Raw genomic sequence first — 25,519 nt, 5'->3', positions numbered from 1 at the left:
TTGTGCACTGTCATTTGCTGACCTCTATTCTGTATCTTGTTAAGACATTATACTGCTAACATGATGCAGAATAAAAGATGCAAAGGGATTCAGGATGCAAAGTAAGGCAATAAAATGTAATACAACTTTAAAAAATATAATTATACAAGTTTTTTTTTTTTTTCATTTTGAACTTTGTATGTTTCTTTTCAATGGTGTGCTGGTAAAATTTTAATAACCAGTAAGTACTATCACCATAGCCAATTTCACCCAGTCAATAGAGTAGAATTGAGAAGAAATGTGTATACAGTTGGCCCACATGAGCTAGTAAGAGCTGACTCCTGCAGACCATTATTGTATTACCTACCTTTTGTATTACCTATACCATACGTCAGTAGTAATTATAAAAGAAATTGATTATAACTTAGACAATTGTTGTTTAGTTACTAAATAGTGTCCAACTCTTTTGCAACCCCATGGACTGGAGCCTGCCAGGCTCCTTTGTCCATTGGATTTTCTAGGCAAGAATAATGGAGAGGGTTGCCATTTCCTTCTCTAGGGGATCTTCCTGAACCAGGAATTGAACACACATCTCCTGCATTGGCAGGCAAATTCTTTACCTCTGAACCACCAGGGAAGCCCAGGCCAGACAATGAATTTCCCTTAAACTGATTTACTCCTTCTGCTTACCTCATCTTTCTGACCCCAGTAAGTTTTGGTTTTGTGATCCCCTGGCCTTGGAGAAGATTACTATCCTTAAAATTGTCTTTCTTCTATGAGTGACCTGAATAGCATTTATCTATGCAACTTCAGTTTCAAAGAAAATCACTTGAGGATAAACTTACCTTTCTTGGTTTGCTCTCCTCCAATGGGAGAACAGGAAATTATCTTCTTTTCAGGCATGGTTATTTACAGTCATTTGAAACCTAATTAGAAAGAAAAATATTTAAATATCATGAATCAAAATTAGTTTATGTTTAATTTCACTAAAAATTATCAACTCAAGAACTGGTAATATCAGAATATGTATTTAATATAATGTAATGCCTATATAATATATCTGCCTGCAATGTGGGAGACCTGGGTTCGATCTCTGGGTTGGGAAGATCCCCTGGAGAAGGGAAAGGCTACCCACTCCAGTATTCTGGCCCAGAGAATTCCGTGGAGTGCATAGTCCATGGGTCACAGAGTTGGACACGATTGAGCCACTTTCACTTTCAATTTCTATGCCTATATATAAAAATCAAAACTAAATTATGTTTAAATGCAAGGAAATTAACATTATACTTTTTCCTCTGAGGATTACTATGAATCTATTTAGGAACACCAAATGTAAAAATTCTCTTTGAAGAGGCAACTTTGATCCTCTGCTCTGCTAACTTAAATAGACACCTGGCCTGAGTACTAGATAACTTAGCATTCAGCATTGAGGCTGTAGGCTCACAGCACTTTGGGAATTTTAGAACCTTCATTGTTTCATTTCAGATGATAAAGTTAAACCTTGCTATCATCTTTTCCCTGCATTCCTTCAATTCCTTTTTAAAACATTTTGTATTATGGACAAAGTCAATTATATACAAGTGAAAGTGAAAGTTGTTCAGTCATGTTCGACTGGAGAAGGCAAGGGCAACCCACTCCAGTACTCTTGCCTGGAAAATCCCATGGATGGGAGGAGCATGGTAGGCTGCAGTCCATGGGGTCCCGAAGAGACAGACACAACTGAGCGACTTCACTTTCACTTTTCACTTTCATGCATTGGAGAAGGAAATGGCAACCCACTCCAGTGTTCTTGCCTGGAGAATCCCAGGGACGGGGGAGCCTGGTGGGCTGCTGTCTATGGGGTCACACAGAGTCAGACACGACTGAAGTGACTTAGCAGCAGCAGCAACAGCATGTTCAATTCTTAATGACCCCACGGAATTCTCCAGGCCAGAATACTGGAGTGGGTAGCCTTTCTCTTCTCCAGAGGATCTTCCCAACCCAGGGATTGAACCCAGGTCTCCCACATTTCAGGCAGATTCTTTACCAGCTGTGCCACAAGGGAAGCCCCAAAAAGGATAGAGAGAATTACTCATGTAATTTGATCATAATATTAGCCTCAAAGTCTCATGAGATAAAAATCAATTAAGGTGATTCTTACTCAGCACAAACTCAAAGGGAACCCAGCACACAAAGAGACAAAATAACAAAAGTCAACAGAAAGGAAAGATACCAGAAACTGCTCCAGAGTTACTCCAGATAATGAATTACCAGTGTAAAACAGCAGCAGCTATGCTTAACATGCTTATAAATAGAATATCAAATTTTAAAATCTCAGAACTAAAATTATGTAGATTGATACTGCAGATTTGAAAATAAGCCAGTTAGAAATCCATGAACTGCAAGCTGCTGTGTAACTCTGGTTCCAAACTCACTGGTTCAATTTAAAAGCCAATATGACAACACTGAAGAAAGAATTAGTGAAACAAGTTCAGATAAAAAGAAACTATTAGAAAATACAGAAGCAAATGTAAAATTCAATGTGCTCAACCTCCATTTTTAGGAAGATGGAGTGAATGCACTTACCCCTATTCCTTCCCCTACATACAACAATGGACATTATATATAAAATAAACATAAGACTTTAAAAGATGGAGAGAAGAAGGAAGCCTGGCTAGGTACCTTGAGATCAGAGGAACAACGAGGTGGTGAGTTTCCAAGATTTTCTTTTTGCCTTATACATCCCAAACTTGAAACGAAAGAAACCAGAAACCCAGATAAGTATGCCAAAGGATACAGACCAAATAAATCGCTGACAAAAACCTGCTCTCTCTAGCCAAGGGACTACCAGGAAAGGGGCAATATAGCAAAAGGGAATGCATTTATATAATTGTCTCTCTATTCCAGCCAATACCACAGAAAAAAACTGGCCCCACAAAGGCAGAGTCAGGAGCCAGGATTATTTCCATTCTTGCTAAGTGGTAAGGGGGCACCCCTAGTTACTTGCTGGGGTGATGTCAGAAGACTCTGATGTCCTGTAGGAATCCAGGACTTCCATCTCCACTGGTTGGAGGCAGCCTCCCCATCTCAGTATCAACGGACACTCTGTGGGGAGACTGGACATCCACACCTCCTTATAGCACTAACCAGGCACCTCTTCTCTTCCCCAGTGGATTGGCTTCAGAGCAGGCTTAGTCATAAGTCACAACTTTTCACTACAATCCAGTAGTTAGGAGGACCACACGCTCTCTATGGTGTTAGTGGTGTCCATGTAGGAAGCAGTGACTGGGCATCCCTACCTCTCCCAGTGAGGAAGGTGTCACAGAAAGTCTAGTTGGAAGCTAGGACCCACAACCTCTTCTTGGCAATAAGAAGTGGAAACTAAAATCTCAATGAGATATCTATACAGCTTATCAGAATGACTGAAACAAACAAACAAACAAAAAAAAATAGTTGCAACACCAAATCCTGGCAGGAATGTGGAAAAATTGGGTCACTCTTACACTGCTGGTTAGAGTATGAGATGACATAGCTACTATGGAAAATAGTTTAGCAGTTCCTTTTAAAACTAAAAATGACTGTCAATATGATCCAGTTGGTTGCACTCTTGAATATGTATCCCAGAGAAATAAAAAACATATTTTCACTCAGAAACTTATACAAGAATATTCTTAGGAGCTTTGTTCGTACTAACCAAAATGCACACTACCCAAATGTCCTTCAGTGGTGCATGATTAAAAGTTGTGCACATCTGTAACATGGAATACCACGCCACAATAAAAGGGAACAGACTCTCCACACACACAACACCTTGGATGACCCAAGATTAATTATGCTGAGTGGAAAAAAAAGTCTCAAAAAGATGTGTATTGCATGATCCATTTCATTTATGAAATAACATAATTATAGAGATGGAGACAGGATCATTGGTGGGAAGAGGGTGACATCAGGGAGTATTGTGATGATGTGCAATTAAATATCGTGATGGTGGGTGGTGGTTGGTGCTTACACAGAGCTACACATTTAATACAATTTCATAGAGCTATATCAGATCAGATCAGATCAGATCAGTCGCTCAGTCGTGTCCGACTCTTTGCGACCCCATGAATCGCAGCACACCAGGCCTCCCTGTCCATCACCAACTCCCGGAGTTCACCCAGACTCACATCCATCGAGTCAGTGATGCCATCCAGCCATCTCATCCTCTGTCGTCCCCTTCTCCTCCTGCCCCCAATCCCTCCCAGCATCAGAGTCTTTTCCAATGAGTCAACTCTTTGCATGAGGTGGCCAAAGTACTGGAGTTTCAGCTTTAGCATCATTCCTTCCAAAGAAATCCCAGGGCTGATCTCCTTCAGAATGGACTGGTTGGACCTCCTTGCAGTCCAAGGGACTCTCAAGAGTCTTCTCCAACACCACAGTTCAAAAGCATCAATTCTTTAGCACTCAGCCTTCATCACAGTCCAACTCTCACATCCATACATGACCACAGGAAAAACCATAGCCTTGACTAGACGAACCTTTGTTGGCAAAGTAATGTCTCTGCTTTTCAATATGCTGTCTAGGTTGATCATAACTTTCCTTTCAAGGAGTAAGCATCTTTTAATTTCATGGCTGCAGTCACCATCTGTAGTGATTTTGGAGCCCAGAAAAATAAAGTCTGACACTGTTTCCACTGTTGCCCCATCTATTTCCCATCAAGTGGTGATACACACACGAATAAGTGTGTGTATTATGGGTGAAATCTAAATAAGTTCTATGATTTGTGGTTTGATATTGTACTATAGTACCTTATGACGCTAACACTGAGGGATGGTGGGTGAAGCAGACAGAAAAGCTCCCTGTATATTTCTTTGCAACTTCTTATGAATCTATAATTATCTTTAAATAAAAAACTTACAATTAAAAAAAGCTATAAAGGAAAAGAAAAAAATGATACCTAGAAAATCCTCATGCTTATGGAAATTAAGAAATAAAACTATAAATAAACAATAATAGAACATATCACAGTGGAACTTGGAAAACATTTTGAACAATGATCATGAATATAAACATATCACAACATATGGGACACAGCAGAGCAGTGATTGGAGACCTTGTGAAGGGGGGAGCGGTCTATTTTAAATGGAGTCTTTGGGGAGAAGCCCTCCTTCAGAAAGTGACTATGATGAAGTGATTGGAGACAGTGTGAAGCGGGGAGGGGTCTATTTTAAATAGGGTCTTTGCGGAGAAGCCCTCCTTCAGAAAGTGACTATGATGAACTGGGAGAATGTGCCATAAAATTTTAGAGAAGAGTCATCCAGGAAGAACTGAAAGAGATCCAAAGCAGGAATAAGCTAAGAATGGCCCAGAAACAGTAATTGTAAATAATTAACTCTAGAACCAGCCTTAATGCAAAAGCAGAAATTAACAACCAAAAGGTCTAGAGCATTCCAGCTGACATTCATCCAGAGCATCCTATCAGCCGGGGCCTGGTCCCTGCTTCCTGGAACGCTCAGGCTGTTTTCACTATGGCAGACAAGCTTGTTAACTTGCCCTTCACCGGTCTTGCCAGAAAGCTGATTGTTAAATTTTCATTAATTTTGCAAGTCAGTTGAGGCCATGCGATAGTTTGAAATCAGCCATGGTGAGTAGATTTACACCATGAAAATCAACAAATGCCACAAATCAGGCCTTGTTTCTGTTTTTGTTTTGTCTTGAAATGTGGTTGTTAAATATTTATCAATGCACTACCAGAAAACACAGATTCCTGAGAAAACAGGACATAAGCTGCATTATTAGATAAAATATAAGGCTACTGGAAGAGAGAATGAGACAATTATAGATAAGATTATTGAGTTGGGTGGGGTTATCAAAGCTGCAATCCACTCAGAAGGAAAGCAATGAATAATTTGGTTCTAGAAATTGGATCATGAGGAGGAATAGGGTCATAAGAATGGAATGGTAAATAAAGGAGAATGTTAGTTTTAGGCTAAAGAAGTTTAGCTATCAATTGTTTCAAATATTATATCTTCTTAAGCTATTTCCAATTTGTCCCTTTTGAAAATATCCTCTGCTTCAGGGAGGAAATAGAAGGAATCAGATTTAAATTCCAATTTAATATTACCAGACTTCACTGGTGGCTCAGATGGTAAAGTGTCTGCCTAGAATACGGGAGACCTGGGTTCAATCCCTGGGTCAGGAAGATCTCCTGGAGAAGGAAATGGCAACCCACTCCAGTATTCTTGCCTAGAAAATCCCATTGACGGAGGAGCCTGGTAGGCTACAGTCCATGGGGTCGCAAAGAGTCAGACACAACTGAGCGACTTCACTGTCTTTCTTTCTTTAATATTACCAAACCCATAAACCAAGCACATGTGTACCTCGCAGGGCCTCTTCCTGGTCTGACAAAGGAGGGTATCCCTTGGCTGGCTTGTCCCTACTTGTGCCAGAGCTCACAACACCTCCCTCCTAACTCACTGCTTCCAATTACAATTGTAAAATTCTTGTGCTCTTTTCTTAAAACAGTTGTTTTTGTTGACATTTGTGAGGCCACACATTTCTTTCTTTTCAGTTCCCTCCCAGTCAACTGAAGTACTTTTCTTTCCATTGCTCTGATCCCTTATGAAAAGCCCTGCATCAGAGCATCCCTTTCAGTATCTATTTACTCCACTACATTTTCTTCTAATAACTCATTATTACTTAATATTTATTATAATTTTATAAACATTTCCTTTATTTTCTCTTTTTCCATTAGAATTCAGGGTCTATGATGTTCACTGCTGAGGCCCTAGCATCTACAATGGCACTATTAAATAGAACTTTGTACAGTGATGAAAATGTTCTGCATCTGTGTTGTCCAAAATGGTAAGCATTACCCTAAGCCACATGATCACTTAGAATCACACTGATCACTTGAAATGTGGCTAATGTAACTGTGGAATAGATTTTTAATTGTATTTCATTTTAATTAATTGAAATTTAAATCACCACATATGGCTAATGGATATGATATTATATTGGACAGCACCTGGAACATTGGAGGAGTTCAAAAGGTCTTAGTGAAAATGAGGGACTTCCCTGGGGGTTCAGTGGTTAAAAATCCATCTTGCAATGTAGGAGACATGGGTTCAATCTCTCGTGGGGGAACTAAGATTCCACATACCGTGGGCCCACTAAACCTGCGTGCCACAATTAGAGAGCCTACAGGCCACAACTGAGCCCTCACACCACAGCAAAGGATCCCATGTGATACAGCAAAGATCCTACATGCTGGAACTAAGACCCAGTGTAGCCAAAGAAATATTTTTTTAAAAAGCAAATGAAATGATGCATGAATGGAAAAAAAAATGCATGTAAGAATGAAGTACCTGCAGTCAGTTTATAATCCTACAGATTTTGTTTGGGAATATCACTTTTCCTCTTTCTGTTTGTGCTTTTTGGCACTGGCTTTGTTTTTTTTTTAATATAAATTTATTTATTTTAATTGGAGGCTAATTACTTTATAATATTGTATTGGTTTTGCCATACATCAACATGAATCTGCCACGGGTGTACACGTGTTCACCATCCTGAACCCCCCTCCCACCCCACTCCCCGTACCATCCCTCTGGGTCATCCCAGTGCACCAGCCCCAAGCATCCTGTATCCTGCATCGAACCTGGACTGGCAGTTTATTTCATATATGATATTATACATGTTTCAGTGCCATTCTCCCAAATCATCCCACCCTCTCCCTCTCCCACAGAGTCCAAAAGACTGTTCTATACATCTGTGTCTCTTTTGCTGTCTTGCACACAGGGTTATTGTTACCATCTTTCTAAATTCCATATATATGTGTTAGTATACGGGGGGGGGCCTGGTGGGCTGCCGTCTATGGGGTTGCATAGAGTTGGACACGACTGAAGTGACTTAGCAGCAGCAGCATACTGTACTGGTGTTTTTCTTTCTGGTTTACTTCACTCTGTACAATAGGCTCCAGTTTCATCCATCTCATTAGAAGAGATCAAATGTATTCTTTTTAATGGCTGAGTAATACTCCATTGTGTATATGTACCACAGCTTTCTTACCCATTCATCTGCTGATGGACATCTAGGTTGCTTCCATGTCCTGGCTATTGTAAACAGTGCTGCGATGAACACTGGGGTACACGTGTCTCTTTCAATTCTGGTTTCGTTGGTGTGTAGGCCCAGTAGTGGGATTGCTGGGTTATAAGGCAGTTCTGTTTCCAGTTTTTTAACGAATCTCCACACTGTTCTCCATAGTGGCTGTACTAGTTTGCATTCCCACCAACAGTGTAAGAAGGTTCCCTTTTCTCCACACCCTTTCCAGCATTTATTCCTTGTAGACTTTTGCATAGCAGCCATGGCATTGGCTTTGTTATTCAATTTTCAGTTAACATGTTTGTGTTTCCAAACTGGAAGAGTATATAACACGTAGAAGTCCTTTTGTTTCACCACTCTTCATCAGGCATCTCAGCAAATCACTACATTCCTCAAATTTTGTTTGATTCTTCACTGCTGAAACAATTTCTGAGCTATCTTTCTAGACAGAAAACCTTCTCATTTTACCCATTTCCTGTCATGATTTTGTGTTTAATTGTTTGTTTTAAATATTCTTATTGTGAAATACTATATAGAAATATTTTTTAAAATACCTTGTATCCAACAATGTGGCCTAAGAAATAAGTGGTTAACAGTAACATTCAAATTCCAGTGTATTCCTCAGTGGTTCCCTTCTTCCCTCACCAGAAATTACAGCTATCAAATATATAAATGTCATGGTTTCAGTTTATTTCTATTACATATGTATCTCAAAATTATATGCTTTATAATACTGATTTAGTGTTTTACATCTTTATTTGAGCTTCCCTGGTGGCTCAGATGGTAAAGAATCTGCCTGCAATGCAGGAGACCTGGGTTCTATCCCTGAGTCAGAAAAAAGTTGGCTTAAAACTCAGCATTCAAAAACCTAAGAGCATCACATCCAGTCCCATCACTTCATTGCAAATAGATGGGAAAAGTTGAAACAGTGGCAGATTTCATTTTCTTGGGCTCCAAAATCACTGTGGATGGGTGCCGGGAGCCAGCATATTGCATATTGAGTGCAATTTGCATATTGCATATTGAGTGCAGCACTTTCCACAACATCATCTTTCAGGATCTGGAATAGCTCAACTGGAATTCTATCATGCCGGGAGCCAGCGTGAGGAACTCCGCCCATGACAAAGGTCATGAGGAAGGAGGCTCGGCATACGCAAAGGCAGGATCGAGCCTCAGGAGTCCCCCATCTACCCCCCAAACCAGAGTGTGCCTACTTTCTGCTTTGTGCTTTCACCTACACCTCTGACTTTACGGGGGTCTGTCTCCCACTACCTCTCTCTGAAAAAAGAGTTAGCTTACAGCTCCAGTTAATAATTCCTGGGTGTGACAGTGTTTCAACCTACAAACTCCTTTGGAAATCCTCTAGCCTGCCTGAATAGGTTTTTCTGGCCACATGTGATTGTTCAGAGCCTCCCAACTGTGAGAGGCAGGAGATGTTCTAAACTGTCTAAACACAGATTCTTTTGAGTAGTTAAAAGATTGATTAGAAATTGTATTGGTGAAGGGATTTTCACTTATTGGGCCAATGTTTGCTGCTAAGTTTCCATATCCGTTACCTGCTGTGTCCCTGGCAGTGTATTGATTAATATAATTGGTGTAAGTAGTAGCTTTAATGTTTGTAACCTTGGACCCTTGAGTTAATTATTTTTCTTGTTATAGCCCACCACACCTTTGCTCTGTAGGCATGCAACTTTATCTAATGCTTTTGGAGGGTGGCTCCTGACCAATCACCTTTAGAGAAAAATAAGTTTTCTGAAGAAAGGGTCTTAAAATGTTAACAGGCCTCCGGGCCAGAAGATGATGCAAATCACCTAAGCTTTTGCATATGATAAGTTTGCAGGAAGAAAGCCTGGCTTACTGCATGACTCTATCCCTTCCCCCATTATCCTCTATGCATAACTTAAGGTATAAAAACTACTTTGGAAAATAAAGTGCGGGCCTTGTTCACCGAAACTTGGTCTCCCCATGTTGTTCTTTCTCTTACCTTCTGGCTGAATTATTCAGCCTCTTTTCTCCACTGAATTTCCTCACTGAGCTATCCTTATTCTATTACTCTTTATATCCTTAATTAATGTTTAATTAAGCAGTTGTTTCCTGATCCTCGCCGACGCCGTCCCCGCTTCGAATTCCCTGGATCCACCGGGGCTGGACCCCGGCAGATGGGGACTGAAGCCATGAAATTAAAAGACACTTGCTTCTTGGAAGCAAAGCTATGACAAACCTTGACAGCATATTAAAAAGCAGAGACATCACTTTGCTGAAAAAGGTCCGTATAGTCAGAGTTATGGTTTTTCCAGTAGACAGGTACAGATGTGAGAGTTGGACCATGAAGAAGGCTGAGCACTGAAGAATTGGTGCTTTCGAATTATGGTGCTGGAGAAGAGTCTTGAGCATCCCTTGTACAGCAAGGAGATCAAACCAGTCGATCCTAAAGGAAATCTGTCCTGAATATTCATTGGAAGGAATGATGCTGAAGCTGAAACTCCAATACTTTGGCAACCTGCTGTGAAGAGTTGACTCATTAGAAAAGACCCTGATGCTGGGAAAGATTGAGGGCAGAAGAAGGGGGTGAAAGATATGAAATGGTTGGATAGTGTCACTGACTCAATGGACATGAGTTTGAGCAAACTCCAGGAGAAACAGAAGGACAGGGAAGCCTGGAATGCTGTGGTCCATGGGGTCACAAAGAGCTGGACATAACCTAGTTACTGAACAACAGCAATCTTTTTATGAATGATATTGTACTCTATGAATCATTCTACAACATTTTTACTTGTTCATTACATTTTTGTGATTTATCTGTTTGCTACATACAGCTGTATTTCCTTCTTTTTTACTGCTGTATAGAATTCTATTCAGTATAACATTCTCCTAATGACCATTTCAATTTTTTTCAAGTATTTTCCCTATTGTTACTAAGTCTTCTATAAGAGTCATCTACACTTTTCTTTGTGAATTATACTGGAGTATTTCTAGGGTATAAACCTGGGGAAATATGTGCTTGGATGTGTTTGTTTCCTTTAGTCTTCACCAGTTCTAGATATAGGCCTTTGTTATTAATGTGCATTAAAAAGATCTTCTCACAGTTTATTCCAGTATTTTTATTTTTAAAAATGTTTATTTTTAATGGGAATAAGAATAATAAATCAGTTACCCATTGTCCAAATCCGCAAACAATATCAAAAGTCACCTTTTAGAGAACTTAGAGACTCATACCCAACATCCACAAAAATTAAAGTCTTAAATCAGTGACAATAAGAAGTATCATATGCTCTTCTAATACCTAACAAATTATCTGTATTTATAGATTTTATCTTTATAAGATGCTGTTTGTTTATATCCATGTTATTTTAATGACATTGATAAGGTTATGAAATTATTGTGCTATTTTCCTGCTCTTTCAAATTCTCATAAAAATATTAAGCAGTCTTATCTTAAATCATTTCAACAGCCATGATTCATTCATACATTTTTTTCCCAGTAAACAGTGCAAACATACTGATATTCTTCCAGTAATTATGAATACCATATTTATTTGTTTACTCTCCCTGGCTTTATCTATAATTCAGCTAGTTTATTTTATTCTAATCTAAATGTGCCCCCAAATAATTAAAGTCTACATTCTTTTCATAAAGAAGGTTTTTAAAAATGACCTGACAATGGAAAATACTTCATAAACTGTTTTAATATTCAAAAAGTGATTACTTTTTTACCACCTTTTTACCCCATCATATATAGCTGAAATTTTAAGCTCATTTAAAGTTATGGTTCAAGCAAAAATTATGTCAAATATTCTATCTATATAGCTTCTAAATCCAGTTTAAACATAGCCAGTAAAGAGCACAGAATAAAAATGCAAACCATCAAACAAGGAGCAAATGGGAATCGGAGTTAGGATCCTGGCCAAGGCCAGTAATCAGAGATTCAGAATTTGACTGAGCAGAAGAATGTCCAACCACCACTGACACTAACCATCTAAAATGACTGAACCAGATTGCCAGTTATATTGGTGATTCTTTAGTTGCAGATGAGAGGCATTCAGCTTAAACAAAAAAGAAAACATAAACACACACAAAAGGAAAAACCACAACATTAAAAGGACTATTTATGGAAAAGACTCTGGTTAATTAATGGAAAATATCAGCAGTCCATCTGTAAGAAAAGCAGGAATACAGGGACTCAAATGCCATTAGCAGAGAGAACTGCCTCGGCCTCAGATGTTCCTTTCGTACTTGTTTTGATTTTCTTTTTACAACTTGACTCTTTCTGTTTCAGATACCTTGGCTGTTGATATCTTCTGAGTTTTATATTGTAGAGCTTCAGCCATCAAAGAAATGCTGTCTTTTTCTCAGATTTGATTCTAGTTATGTCTGGGAGAATTTTAATAAGCCTTACTTGGACCAAGTACCTATATTTGACCCAGTCAATTATTGCTAGGAAGTCAGAATATTATTATTGCATTAGTTTAAGTCTGCTCTCTATTCCTGGCCACAGGTATAGGGCCAGGGGTAAAATTGCTGTGTATTAGCATCACTGCCCTACTATAATCTGGGGAGTAATGGGTTTGGGGAGAAGATATGCAAGACCAAGCAAACTCTCCTAGAGGCCCTATTCCAAAAACAGCAGGCAGATTCATGGGTGATGGTTCCACACCAAGAAGAATATTTTGTCAATTATGCAGAGATGTTTTGGATAATTCCAGTTTTTCCAACAGTGAGCAAAGCTATGTTGTGAGGTAGAAAGCAATGTATCACCAAAAGTGATTAAGGACAAACTACAAAATCATTTATGTATTGTATGGGAAAATTCGGAAAATGTCTAAGAAATTGGACTGATTTACCTTCTAAGATCCACCTCAGTTTAATATTTGATAATGCTTAGTTTATTTCATTCCATCCATTCATTGATTCATTTCACAATTTTCAGCTTGGATCTTATTTATATCACCATGCTACTTGTTTAAGGTACAAAAGAATAAGATATATACCCTCAAGGTATATATCCACTTGATTATATATTTTATATTTTTAGTAATAGCAAGGAATTTTAACCCAAGGCCTAGAAGTTACATGTCCATGAGAATAAAATCCTTTCCTTTTTACAACATGTTCTGTATTAAACCATACCAGTCATAAAAACAAGCCCCACTTACACTTCCATGCTGCCATTCCCCTGCATATTCTTTTTACTTTACCTTTCCTTTAGGTCTCTTTGTAATATAATGTAACATATAAAGTCTGCTTTTACTTCTCATCCCCAAATTTACTTATTCTTTCTCCCTATACTTTCTTATGTAAATTCTGCCTTGAATGCTGCTTTCACAAAGAACCTAGTTTGTCTAATTTTTTATTTTGGTTTATACAATAGATTTTTTATGACAATGTTGAAGGTATTGCAAAATAGAAATGAAAAATGCAGGAAAACAGGGCATTTTTCTACATCATTCCTATCTGTACCTATAATAGTTTGTTTTATAAATCTTTAAGCTCTATTCCTCTGATTTCTAATCTCTTCTCTTTAATGACTTTCTATTGACTTTATGTCTATATTACATTCAACAGATTAGAGTTAAAATGCATTAAATATTACATCTCATGGTTTTACTAAAGCTGAGCACATCTTCAGAAAGATTAAAGATCTCTTTCTACAAATCAAATTAGTACTGAAAAAGCCAGTTTCTACACATTTATTCATAAAGATATCTCTACTGTATTCTGAATTTGTCTAAGAAATGAGCTTTCACCTTTTGATAATTACATGAGACATAAAGAAAGGCAAGCAAATCAAATCAGCTTTTATGATGTTAAATTATTTCATAGGTCAATATCATGTATTAAATTATGATTTCACCTCCGAGTCACATCAAATGATTTTACAGTGAGTGTACTGAGAAACATTTACATCTGCTGTAAAATATGAAGTACTTAAACCGTTAGTATTCAGTAACTGCTTTATGTCTCAAAAGTAAAATGACAAATTCTTATGAATTTGAGCTTTAAAATTCTAATGGAAGAAATTCTTTATAAATTAGAAAATACTACATCATTTTAATCAGAGAAGGCAGTGGCACCCAACTCCAGTACTCTTGCCTGGAAAATCCCATGGATGGAGTAGCCTGGTAGGCTACAGTCAATGGGGTCGCTAAGAGTCGGACACAAATGAGCGACTTCACTTTCACTTTTCACTTTCATACATTGGAGAAGGAAATGGCAACCCACTCCAGTGTTCTTGCCTGGAGAATCCCAGGGACGGGGGAGCCTGGTGGGCTGCCGTCTATGGGGTCGCACAGAGTCGGACATGACTGAATCGACTTTAGCAGCAGCAGCAGCAACGTCATTTTAATATGGGATAGTTTTTGCTCCTGAAGAAATGTGCCCTTTGATTTTTACTTTTTTAGAATTTTCCAACTATGGATCACTTCAAATCTATTTCTAATAGACATTTTGTGGAATACAAAAAAAATTTGAGAATAACACCTCCCCTATCCAAGTTTCAGTTTATTTGGAGATACTACTGTTTCATGAAATAAAGGCATCCTGACCCAAGGAAAAGAAAAATGATAGCTGTTACTAATACATACTCTCTCTCAAAGTCACTTAGTCATGTCCTACTCTTTGCAACCTCATGGACTGTACTGGCTCCTCTGTCCATGGACTTCTCCTGAAAGACTGCTGGAATGGGTAGCCATTCCCTTCTCCAGGGTTTGTTTCCAACCCAGGGATCGAACGTGGGTCTTCTGCATTGCAGGCATATTCTTTACCATGTAAGCACCAGGGTGGCCCCACTAATACATATTACATATGCATTTACTCTTCACAACAACCTATGAGGTTTATACAATACTGGCCCTATTTTGCAAAGGAGAAGACGCTCACCAGTGTCTTATGGCTGGCAGTGCAGAACCAGATTTAGCCCTGGAGTCAACCACCATGCTATACTCCCACTAAAGAGGGCCAGTGTTCCTAAGATGACACAAAAGAACAAAAGAGTTTTCAGGGCTCTCTAAGGTGCTATTGTTTTAAGGATAAGAATGAATATGCAGTTTTTGCCAATTATTTGTAAAATGTAAACCTGGTTTGACTTTGGAATCAGTGGGAAATTATTTCAAAGTCTCTGTTTGAGACTATAGAATTAGTCTCAAAATTAAATAGATTTAAAGCTTAAATGTTAAAGAAGAGCAAGCAGCTAGAGGAAATTGTTTATGTAAATTAAGATGAGAAAGGCCTCTGAGCACAGCACCAAAAACACAGTAACATTCTAGAGATATGGCTCCACAAAAATTTAAAGCCACCTAGCTATGAAAAGGGCTTCCCTAGTAGTTCAGCTGGTAAAGAATCTGCCTGCAAAGCAGGAGACCCCAGTTCTATTCTTTGGTGGGGAAGATCCCCTGGAAAAGGGATAGGCTACCTGCTCCAGTATTCTTAGGGTTCTCTGGTGGCTCAGACTGTAAAGGATTTGCCAGCAATGCAGGAGACCTGGGTTTGATCCCTGGGTTGGGAAGATTGCCCTGGAGGAGGGCATGGCAACCTATTCCAGTATTCTTGCCTGGAGAATCCCCATATACAGAAGAGTCTGGCAGGCTGCAGTCCATTGCAAAGAGTCAGACACGACTGACTAAGCACAGCACAGTACATACAGTGAATTAATAGAAGAATCAAGTTATCATATAGTAAAAAGTCATACAGATGTGAAAACTGCAAAGGAATGTCATATAAGGTGACAACATACTTACATTCTGAATGGATTTATTACCTCAATCCTATAGGTGAGAGAGGAGAAGGCAATGGCACCCCACTCCAGTACTCTTGCCTGGAGAATCCCATGGACAGAGGAGCCTGGTAGGCTGCAGTCCATGGGGTCGCTAAGAGTCGGACACGACTGAGCGACTTCACTTTCACCTTTCACTTTCATGCATTGGAGAAGGAAATGGCAACCCACTCCAGTGTTCTTGCCTGGAGAATTCCAGGGATGGGGGAGCCTGGTGGGCTGCCGTCTATGGGGTTGCACAGAGTAGGACATGACTGAAGCGACTTAGCAGCTGCAACAGCAGCATAGGGGAGAGAAAATAGTATAATATGAATAACATACATTTCTCTTTTGGAAAGGAAATTATAAAATTTTTTTAAAACACATCTTTTAATTCAGGGAACCATATTAAAAAAATAGAAAATGAAAAGAAAAATAACTTCTACCTAGAAATTCTTTTTATTCAGGTACCCATGCTGTAAATCACTTATCTTTATTAATCATTCAAACTAGAGGATGTAGAATATTTGCAACCCCTAGAATCAAAGAACTTTTTAGCAAAAGTAAGTTTGAACTTCAGATTGCCTTACTGTGAAAGTTAAGTTCTAATGTGCCAGCTTTTAGACTAGTCATTCTATGTAAAAAGATAAGTATCTCCTTATAAAACGATTTTCTTTCCTACCTAAAATGTAACCTTTTTGTTTTTCAACACTTTCAGAACATGTAGAGATAATTATGAGATATGATAAGGCACAAAGACTGTAAGAAAAAGTTTGGTTTATAAATTGAATTTATTTTAATCACTTCAGATATATCTGCACCTACAAAGAATGATCTCTCAAAAAGATTAGCCTTTGTTTTTCCAAAATTGAAATATGCCAGAACAGCCTTGCTTGACTAAAAAGCAGGCCTGTGATAGCTTCTAAATCTAAACATAATAACCGTACTGTGTGACTTTATTCATTCTTAAATGACATTTTTTTCATTTTTTAATGACAGTTTTATCAGCAATAAGTATATTAAGTGTACAACAGAGCACTTTTGATTAGATAGTCTTTATAGCTTAACTATCCTGAATTATATTTGGGGGTTGTGAGAGTCAACACTATGTGTTCATTGCATAATTTTCTCTTTCTGGGCACATGCTGCTGCTGCTAAGTCGCTTCAGTCGTGTCCGACTCTGTGCGACCCCATAGACGTCAGCCCACCAGGCTCCCCCGTCCCTGGGATTCTCCAGGCAAGAACACTGGAGTGGGTTGCCATTTCCTTCTCCAATGTATGAAAGTGAAAAGTGAAAGTGAAGTCGCTCAGTCGTGTCTGACTCTTAGCGACCCCATGGACTGCAGCCTACCAGGCTCCTCCGCCCATGGGATTTTCTAGGCAAGAGTACTGGAGTGGGGTGCCATTGAGGAAAACTAAATTACAGCAGTCCTTGACCTTATAAACATTCCATTTGCTCTTTCAGCCTTTTCCTTTCCACAGCAGCTTTGGAAGCCACATGTTCTGCATCTTAGATCTACAGTGATAGAAGCTGGGTCCCTGGGCTATCTCTTACAAGAGACCCTCTTAGGAAAACTGCCTGGTCTACATCATAGTGACATCATTACAAAAGAGATGTTTGTTTCATTAAATTATTGTGGTTTGGGAATTTTTACATAGTGTAGTCTCAACCGTTCTAACAGAGGTTTGCATTATTAAAGCAATTAGCTGATTTAAAATATCGATTGGTAGGTAAAACTATCATTGTTTGAAAATGAAAAAGAGCAACAATAATGAAAATGGCTGAAATGATGACTCACTTTTATTAAAACTGAAGAATCAAGTTGACATAAGTGAACTATAAGTGATTATTCCTTTAACAGCATTTTAGTAGAATATGGAAAATAGATCTCTTGTGTTTTATAAAGTTCTCTATGTTGAAAGCTAAGAACATTTTCTGTATGGTAAAGCATTTTCACATTTTCCTTGGAATAGCTGAATTATAGAATTCTCAGTTATGAACATATTTTGATTTTGAATTTAAGAACATGATTTTTCATAGAAAATATAGTCATACTGTATTATTTCACATCTGGCCATTTGTATACCACCATCATTTTTTTGGTTGTTATTAGGTCACATACTCCCTATGCTTTAAGTAACATACACCAATTCTCATTTTAATATATATTTTCTACCAGATATTAAAATAAATACTTAGCTATTATAATACAAATGATCAGGGATGGTCACAAATTAATCTTGTTGTCACCTGTGATATAAATACCTCTCTTATAAACCACTCTTATAATAAAGGATGGCTAAGTTCCCAGGTAACCACATCACATCCACCTTTCCCCCAAATAACACCAAGTTTGTTAAAATATTACTATATCAGATAAGTTTGTTGAAATATTAATTTGTATCTATTCTCCCCATATGCTCCCTCTACACCCTTCTCCCATTTTTATCTCATAACAAGATTTTGTAGTTCTCTGTTTCAAGGTTTTTGGACTGAAAGAAAGCAGAAATGACTTTGATCTTTAACTCATGGTGTGTCCTGAAGATGAACTTAGGATCAGTAAGGTGTTTAGAAGTATTCCCCAAGACTTGATGGTAGAGGAGGGCTGTGAGTCCAGGAAGGCTCTGGCAGTAACCAGGGAGGTGACCAGACCTGGGGGCAGGGGGGTGACTGTTAGGTGCAGTCAGAAAGGCTGCATCACAGGCATGAGGACTTCCAGTTGCACTCAGTGTGCACTCTCCTGGGGGACAGACCTCTGAAAAGCCTGGGACTCCCATTGGGCCACAGCACACGTGGGAGACGGTGTCTGTGTGGGACTCTTACATTTCCAGATGCTCTTGATGCAGCTACAGACCCCAGACACTTGGTACAAATGGTTTGATCTCATTTGCAGAGTGGGACAGAGATGACACCAGAGTGAATAAATTTCCTGCTAAAATGGTGGAATGGGGCCACCAGACTGGACTCTAGCTGATTTAGAGGAAAATTTTAAGCATGGTATTCTTGATACAGCTCAGTTTGTAGACTAAGATCTATGCTTTCTACATTAATAAGATCATTCTGCCAATAGAATCTAACCACATTTTAGCAGCTTTTCTGAGGGAACTGTATTTTACTTTAACATGGCAGTACTATATTTCTCCAACCCAGATGTTAGTATCAGCCCCTCAGGTCCTCTCCCCATATACACACACACCTACCCGCCCACCCCCCCAACACACACAGATGAACACACACCCCAATACAATACTCCTAGGTGTACAAGCCAATGAGGGCTCCTCTCTCTAATTTTTCACACTGTAGGACCTTTAGCCAACAAAAATAGAAATCTCTTTTGAAAAACACGTATAGAAACTTCTCTAAAGAAGGCCTGAACGAGCAATGGGGAAAGCCTCATCGTTTATGATCATTGGTAAGAGAAACCATAGAAAATACTTTGGAAAATGGTATGCCTTTGCTCATTGATTTAATTACTGTTTTATAAAGTATCAACAAGCAGCTCCTTGAAAATTTTCAGATCTATTATCTGTTAAGAAACTCAAGTGTTGACAACTCAGGTACATTGATTAACATGGTATTATGATACATAAAATATGACCTTTCCAGAGGTTTGTTTATTGCCTTTATAAAAGTATGTGTGTATTAGTTGCTCAGTCGTGTCTGACTGTCTGCAACCCCATTGACTATACGTAGCTCACCAGGCTCCTCTGTCCATGGAATTGTCCAGGCAAGAATACTGGAGTGGGTAGCCATTCCCTTCTCCACGGGATTTTCCCTGCCCGGAGATCAAACCCAGGTCTCCTGCATTGCAGGCAGATTCTTTACTATCTGAGCCACCACGGATCTGGCTTTATAAAAGAAAAGACTCTAACATTATCAACTTTTCTAAGGTTATATTTGAATAATGAAAGTGAAAGTGAAGTCGCTCAGTCGTGTCTGACTCTCTGTGACTCCATGGACTGTGGCCCACCAGGCTTCTCCATTTTCCAGGAAAGAATATTAGAATGGATTGCCATTTCCTTCTCCAGGGGATCTTCCCCAACCAGGGATTGCCATTTCCTTCTCCAGGGGATCTTCCCCACCCAGGGATCGAACCTAGGTCTCCTGCATTGCCGGCAGACGCTTTACCCTCTGAGCCATCAGGGAAGCTAAAAGCTATTCAGTGTTTGTTAATATTTGTGTAGATATTTTAATGACACTGAGCAAAATTTGTTAATTCTTCTAATGCAACACTCTTCATTCTGCCTGTCATTTTTATATATTTTGTAGGTTTAAAGGTTGAATAACCTGAGAAGAATCCTGAGTTTTCCCACAAGGGATACTTAAATTCTACTGAGAATTGTTAGCTAGCGCTGATTTTTCTGCTTTTGCTAAAGGATATCCATGCCTTGGCATGGCGCCTCCAAAGTATAGCTGATTTGTATTCATCCAGATTCCCTAAATGATCTTCCCCCAAATGCAAGCTACCGAATTAATACAAACCATATGTTACTAAATAAGAAAGAATTCTAGCTCATATGAGCTACCAAATTAAAATTTAATAAAAATGGAAAGACTAACTCCCTCTTGAATATGACCTCGGCAGAAGGTCATTATTTTTCCTCCTAGAGGTCCTGAAACACGAAATTGAAAACAGGTAATGTACTACCTCCACTCACCCCGTCACCTTCTATTCAGTCAGTGTTCTTCTTCTTACCTTCTTTACCAGAACCCAGTAAGTCATTCAAAGGGAAGGAAAATATGAGACTAAAACTAATAAGAAAATAAAGAAGAATAGGGTGAAGTTTGACAATGAAGCTTTATTTCCCTCTAACTATAGCTGTAAGCCATTAGTTGAAAAATTTAATAATATACTAAGGTTTCCTATTACACATTTCATTCTAAACAGTAATGCACCTTAACAGCTTCCCACTCCATGATTGACCAGTAATTCAACAAGAGTGATTTCTTTGTATGGAAAGGTACTTTCTTATACTTTTAAAGAAGAAAATCAAAGTAGATGTCACTATGAGGTTATCATTATACCATGGGGAGAAAGAAAGTAAGTAATGCTATTTTTGAAATATTTTGAAAGAAAGTAAGTAATGCTATTTTTGAAAGGTTTTAAGATATAAATGTTTGGATTTTTTAAATTACTATGATTTATCAAAGATCTCAATACAAGCATTACTTAATATATTTTCTAGGATTTGTATAATTTTCACTACTACATGATTTTAAATTGTTAATGTTTAGTGTAAAAATCAGAAATTCATCGAGTGGTATAGCTCTTGAGAGATATTAAGTCACACTGGAAAATTAAGCTCTTCACTAATTTCCTATTTGTAAATTATCAGTTAATTTGAAACAGTTTCTCTTTGTTTTAAGACAAACCAAAGATATAAATGAAAATAAATAAATAATAGCACCCAGTAAGAAATCTGTGCTTAGAGAGATAACTAAAAAATAGAGTGTAGATGTGTAGCCATCTGGAGAATAAGAAAATCAAAAGTAATAGGCAGCATTCAGAATTTATTAAAAAGAAATTATGCCAGGAGCTTCTTATTGCAGTTTTCTGTGGAAGTGTTCAAATTAATGAGTAAAGAAATACATTATATGCTACATATTTGGGCCCTAGTGATATCATTTTATACATGATCTCATGGCATAATATTTGCTAACTAATCTAAATTAACTTGGCTATAAATGCTATCATACTGATTGAAAATTTGCTAGCATACCACAAAAGCAGCCAGTTATAATGAATGACACAGTTTGATGAAATTGCCTAGAGCCAGAGGGATGATATTGGATCATCTGTGACATCAGATTATAAAATGCAAAGAAATTAATAAATCTGAAAACAGTTGAGATATCAAGCAGGTATAAAATAAAGAGTAGAAAAGAAAGGAGATGTAATGAAAATTACGTAAGTCAAAGAAACCAGCAGAAGTTCATTACCACCTTCAGGTGGGGTTGACAGTGGGATCCAAAATGGTTCCCGTCATCATCACAAGTATAATTTTGACAAGTCCACTCCCATTTGCTACTTCCAAATCTAAATGGGGGAGGAAGGAGAGAAAAAATAATTTAAAATATTCTTCACCACTGTTATCTAAATCAGTCCTTCAAAATTTCCCCCAAATGGCAACAGTTCCAAAATCAAATTCCATTACCAGTTGATGTTTTCCTGCTGCATCTTTGAATGAAGAAATATGTGTTTTATTTCTCTTTGAAGCCACAGTGTATGGCATCTATTAAGTATTCAAAACTGTTTCTTGAATGAACACTGTTTGAGAGAACATCTCCAGAATGTCAGTCTTAAGTGGTGATGATTAATGGAGCAAAAGAGAAAATTGCTTTTAGTTTATTCCACTGAAGAGTTAATTAAATACAAAAAAAAGAAAAATTTAAGCAGTTCCTTGGCCTATTTCCTAGTGCTGTGCTGTCCTATACTATAGACAGTAGCCATAAAATTTTAAAAGTAAAACTTCTATTCTTTAGCTACACTAGCCACTTTCCAGTACTCAGTAATCACTGAGTATCAGGTATCAGGTATCAGTGGCCTCTGCATTTTAGAACAGTTCTATCATTGAAAAGTCTTTTGAACAACACTGTTCCAGAGCATGTCAGTAGCATATCATCATTTTCTATGCATATTTTCTAAACTATATATTCATTTATTTATTCAAAAATACTCACTGAATATACCTTATATACTAGTCACCAAAAATACAAAAATGAATAAGACCCCTGTTTTTAACCATTTAAAATCTTTCATAGGAGAATACTAGTGATCAGATAGTCACAGTCTAGTGCCATGCATAGGCAGTTAATATGAAGAAAGCACAAAAATTGATGCAGAAGAGTACTAAAGATTGATTATTGAAGTAATCAAGGTAAATGTTTTTTTAATTAAGGCAGAGGAAGTAGAAATGGAGAGGAGAAGGAAGAACCGAAAGGTATTTAAGAGGCATAAACAGCATGATTTGATGAGAAATTGAGTATAATAGAAAAGATGCAGTTTAGAATAACTCCCAAGCTTCTAGCATGAGGGAATGAAAGAATCGTACCACCATTATCCTGAATTGAGTCTATATGAGGAAGGATTTAGTATGGTTTAGAGGAGAGATGGCTTTCAATTTTTATATATGGATGCTTTTTAATAGTTATAATGTATGTTTGTCCAAAATTCATGAGAAAGTTTGAGACTAGAGCTGGAGTTTGGGGTATTAATATTGTGGAGCTGGTAGTGGATGAGGTCACACAAAAAGGAATGTTGTCAATGAAAGCCAAGAAAACAAACATTAAGAACTTCTAGAGAAATTGGTGGGAAAACAGAAATGAATGGGATCATAGAAACCAAGGGAAAGGAATTTTAAGAAGGTGCCAACAACCTAAAGAGCTTCAAAAATAAGATATAAGATAAAAACTAGGGGGGGAAATATCCATTTAATGTGCCAATAGGTCAGGAGTGACCTTAACATGAACATTTACCTTAAATGACACAAGCGGAATATTGGTAGCAAGAAACCCATGAGTCAATACGTGGGGAAGAAGGAAAGATGTGAGTAGAACACTTTTTCCAGAAACTGAACAGATTTGAGATGGAAAGAGCTATACATGAAGTGATATGTAGATGCAGGAAGGGATTTTTACTCATTTGCTATTTCTATTATGGAAAAGGTTTGAGCATTTAGTGTAAAAGTTTCTGTGTCCATAGACCATGCTATAATGGGTCCATCTTAGCTGGTGTGGATTACTTGTAGCTTACCTATAGAGCCACTGACCCTTGGCCAATGCTATGGAATGCATTAGCTAAAGATAAATGATGTTTTGAAACTGTGGGCCTGTAAATTGTTGCAGATCAAGATATATCAGCCTGCAAGCACTGTTTAGTAATAATAATTGGATTTATAATTGTACTTAATTTCAGAGCCTGGAGGAGGGGGCTTTCAAATTAGAGTCTAGCAGCATAGCTAGAATATATGTTTTATGAGGAGTTCATGATAAGAGATCTCCATCATGAGCAATTTTGGGTTTGCTGCTTAGGAGGTGCTTGAGATGTGCACACATAGTGGTTAGACCAAGAATACCTGCGAGACCCAGAGATGGGAGAATAAAGAAATCTATGCCTGAGATCTCTGGACCCTTCCCTGTGAATGTCTTTCTTCTATTGTTTCTGTGCTATATCCTTGTACACTTGTTCCAACACCATAAGCTAAGTAAACTAAGCTCTGTAAATCTGTGGAATACTGAGGGTGATTAACACATAATTAACACTGGATGACATAATTTTAATAGCAAAAGTCCTCAGTTTTTCAGTCTCTTGAGTAATTTGTCACACACAAGTGTAATTTAGGGGCTCAATAATTACAATTCCTGAGGCTAGGTTTTTTCTCAAGGGAAAAAAAAAAAACAAATATAGTTTCATTTTCACAAAACAAGTTTAAAGTAAAAAAAAATTGTCCAGTTAGCCATGAAATTTGTTACTAACAACAGCACAGGGATATTTGAATAACTGATTTTCCAGCCAAACTATTTGATTGGTTCATTAAGAGAAGAATCTATTTTAGATATTCACACCTTCTTGGTTGTACTCTTTCACTGTATTTTCAACCATTTCTTTACCTCTCCATCTTCACTGTGTAATTTCACATGCCCAAGCATCCCATCCATTTCTTTGGTTTATGATTAAAAATACAAAGTTTTTCCATCATCCCCAACAGTGGAGTGAATCCCTTCAGTTCACACAGAAAAGACTTTTAATTACCTCTGTTCACATAAAGATCCTATAAGTACTTAGGAAAGGAAGCCAGATGGCAATGTTCATAGATATAAACTAAGCTGAAATAGAGTGATATAGTTATACAAGGAGGAGACAATTTAATAAAGTGCTAAAGGACATAGATTTTAAATCAGTTAGATGTGGAATAAAATTCCAGATGGACTCCAAGGTATGACCCTGAGAAGGGTACTTAATGAATTTGAGCATCAGTCTCCGCCACTGGAAAATGGTGAAAACAGTAATGCTTCACAGTGTTACTATGAGGATTAATGTAACATATATATGCAAACTGTTTAGTCCATTGACCAGCATATAATAAGTGCTTAATAAATGGTAATGATTTAAATTCAGTGAATAAGGGTTCAATAGCAAATTATATGTTCATGAATATAATCCTTAACCTTTCCAAATCTCTCCACATCTCAGTTTTTTTTCAAATAGAGTAAAATTAAATTTACTTAGCTGAATTTTCATGAGCATGGAGGGACTGAATATATAAATGGTCAATGACCAGATCACATATAAAAATAGAATTCTAACCCACAGTCTCTGCACCAAACAATCCAGAAGCCAAACCAAAGCCTCTGCAGCAGATCATCCCCAAACAGTCAGTGCTTCGTCAGTTACTTCCAGCTCCCCTAGTATTTGCCTGCACTTCTAATTTAGGACCAACCAGAGAAACCCAAATAAACTCCTCAAACCAACCTCAGAGGGTGCTCCACTTCCAGAGCCCGCCTCCAATTTCCCCATGTCAGCAGCTTCCGGTCAGAGCATACCTGAATCCTTTCTCTTTTCGACTATAAAACTTTACCACTCCTCCGTCTGCCTTTCAGTTTCTATCCTAAGCAATGATGGTGGCTGACTCCCTTGCTATAGCAAGCTCTGGATAAAAAAAACTATCCATTTGTTTTCATTTGGGTGGTCTTTTTTTCCACAACATTATAACTGAGGTTAACCTCAGTTCAATG

Source organism: Bos mutus, chromosome 24 (genome assembly GCF_027580195.1).
Source record: "Bos mutus isolate GX-2022 chromosome 24, NWIPB_WYAK_1.1, whole genome shotgun sequence".
Taxonomy (NCBI): Eukaryota; Metazoa; Chordata; class Mammalia; order Artiodactyla; family Bovidae; genus Bos; species Bos mutus.
The sequence above is the reverse complement of the archived record's forward strand: the minus strand, read 5'-3'. Positions refer to the sequence as shown.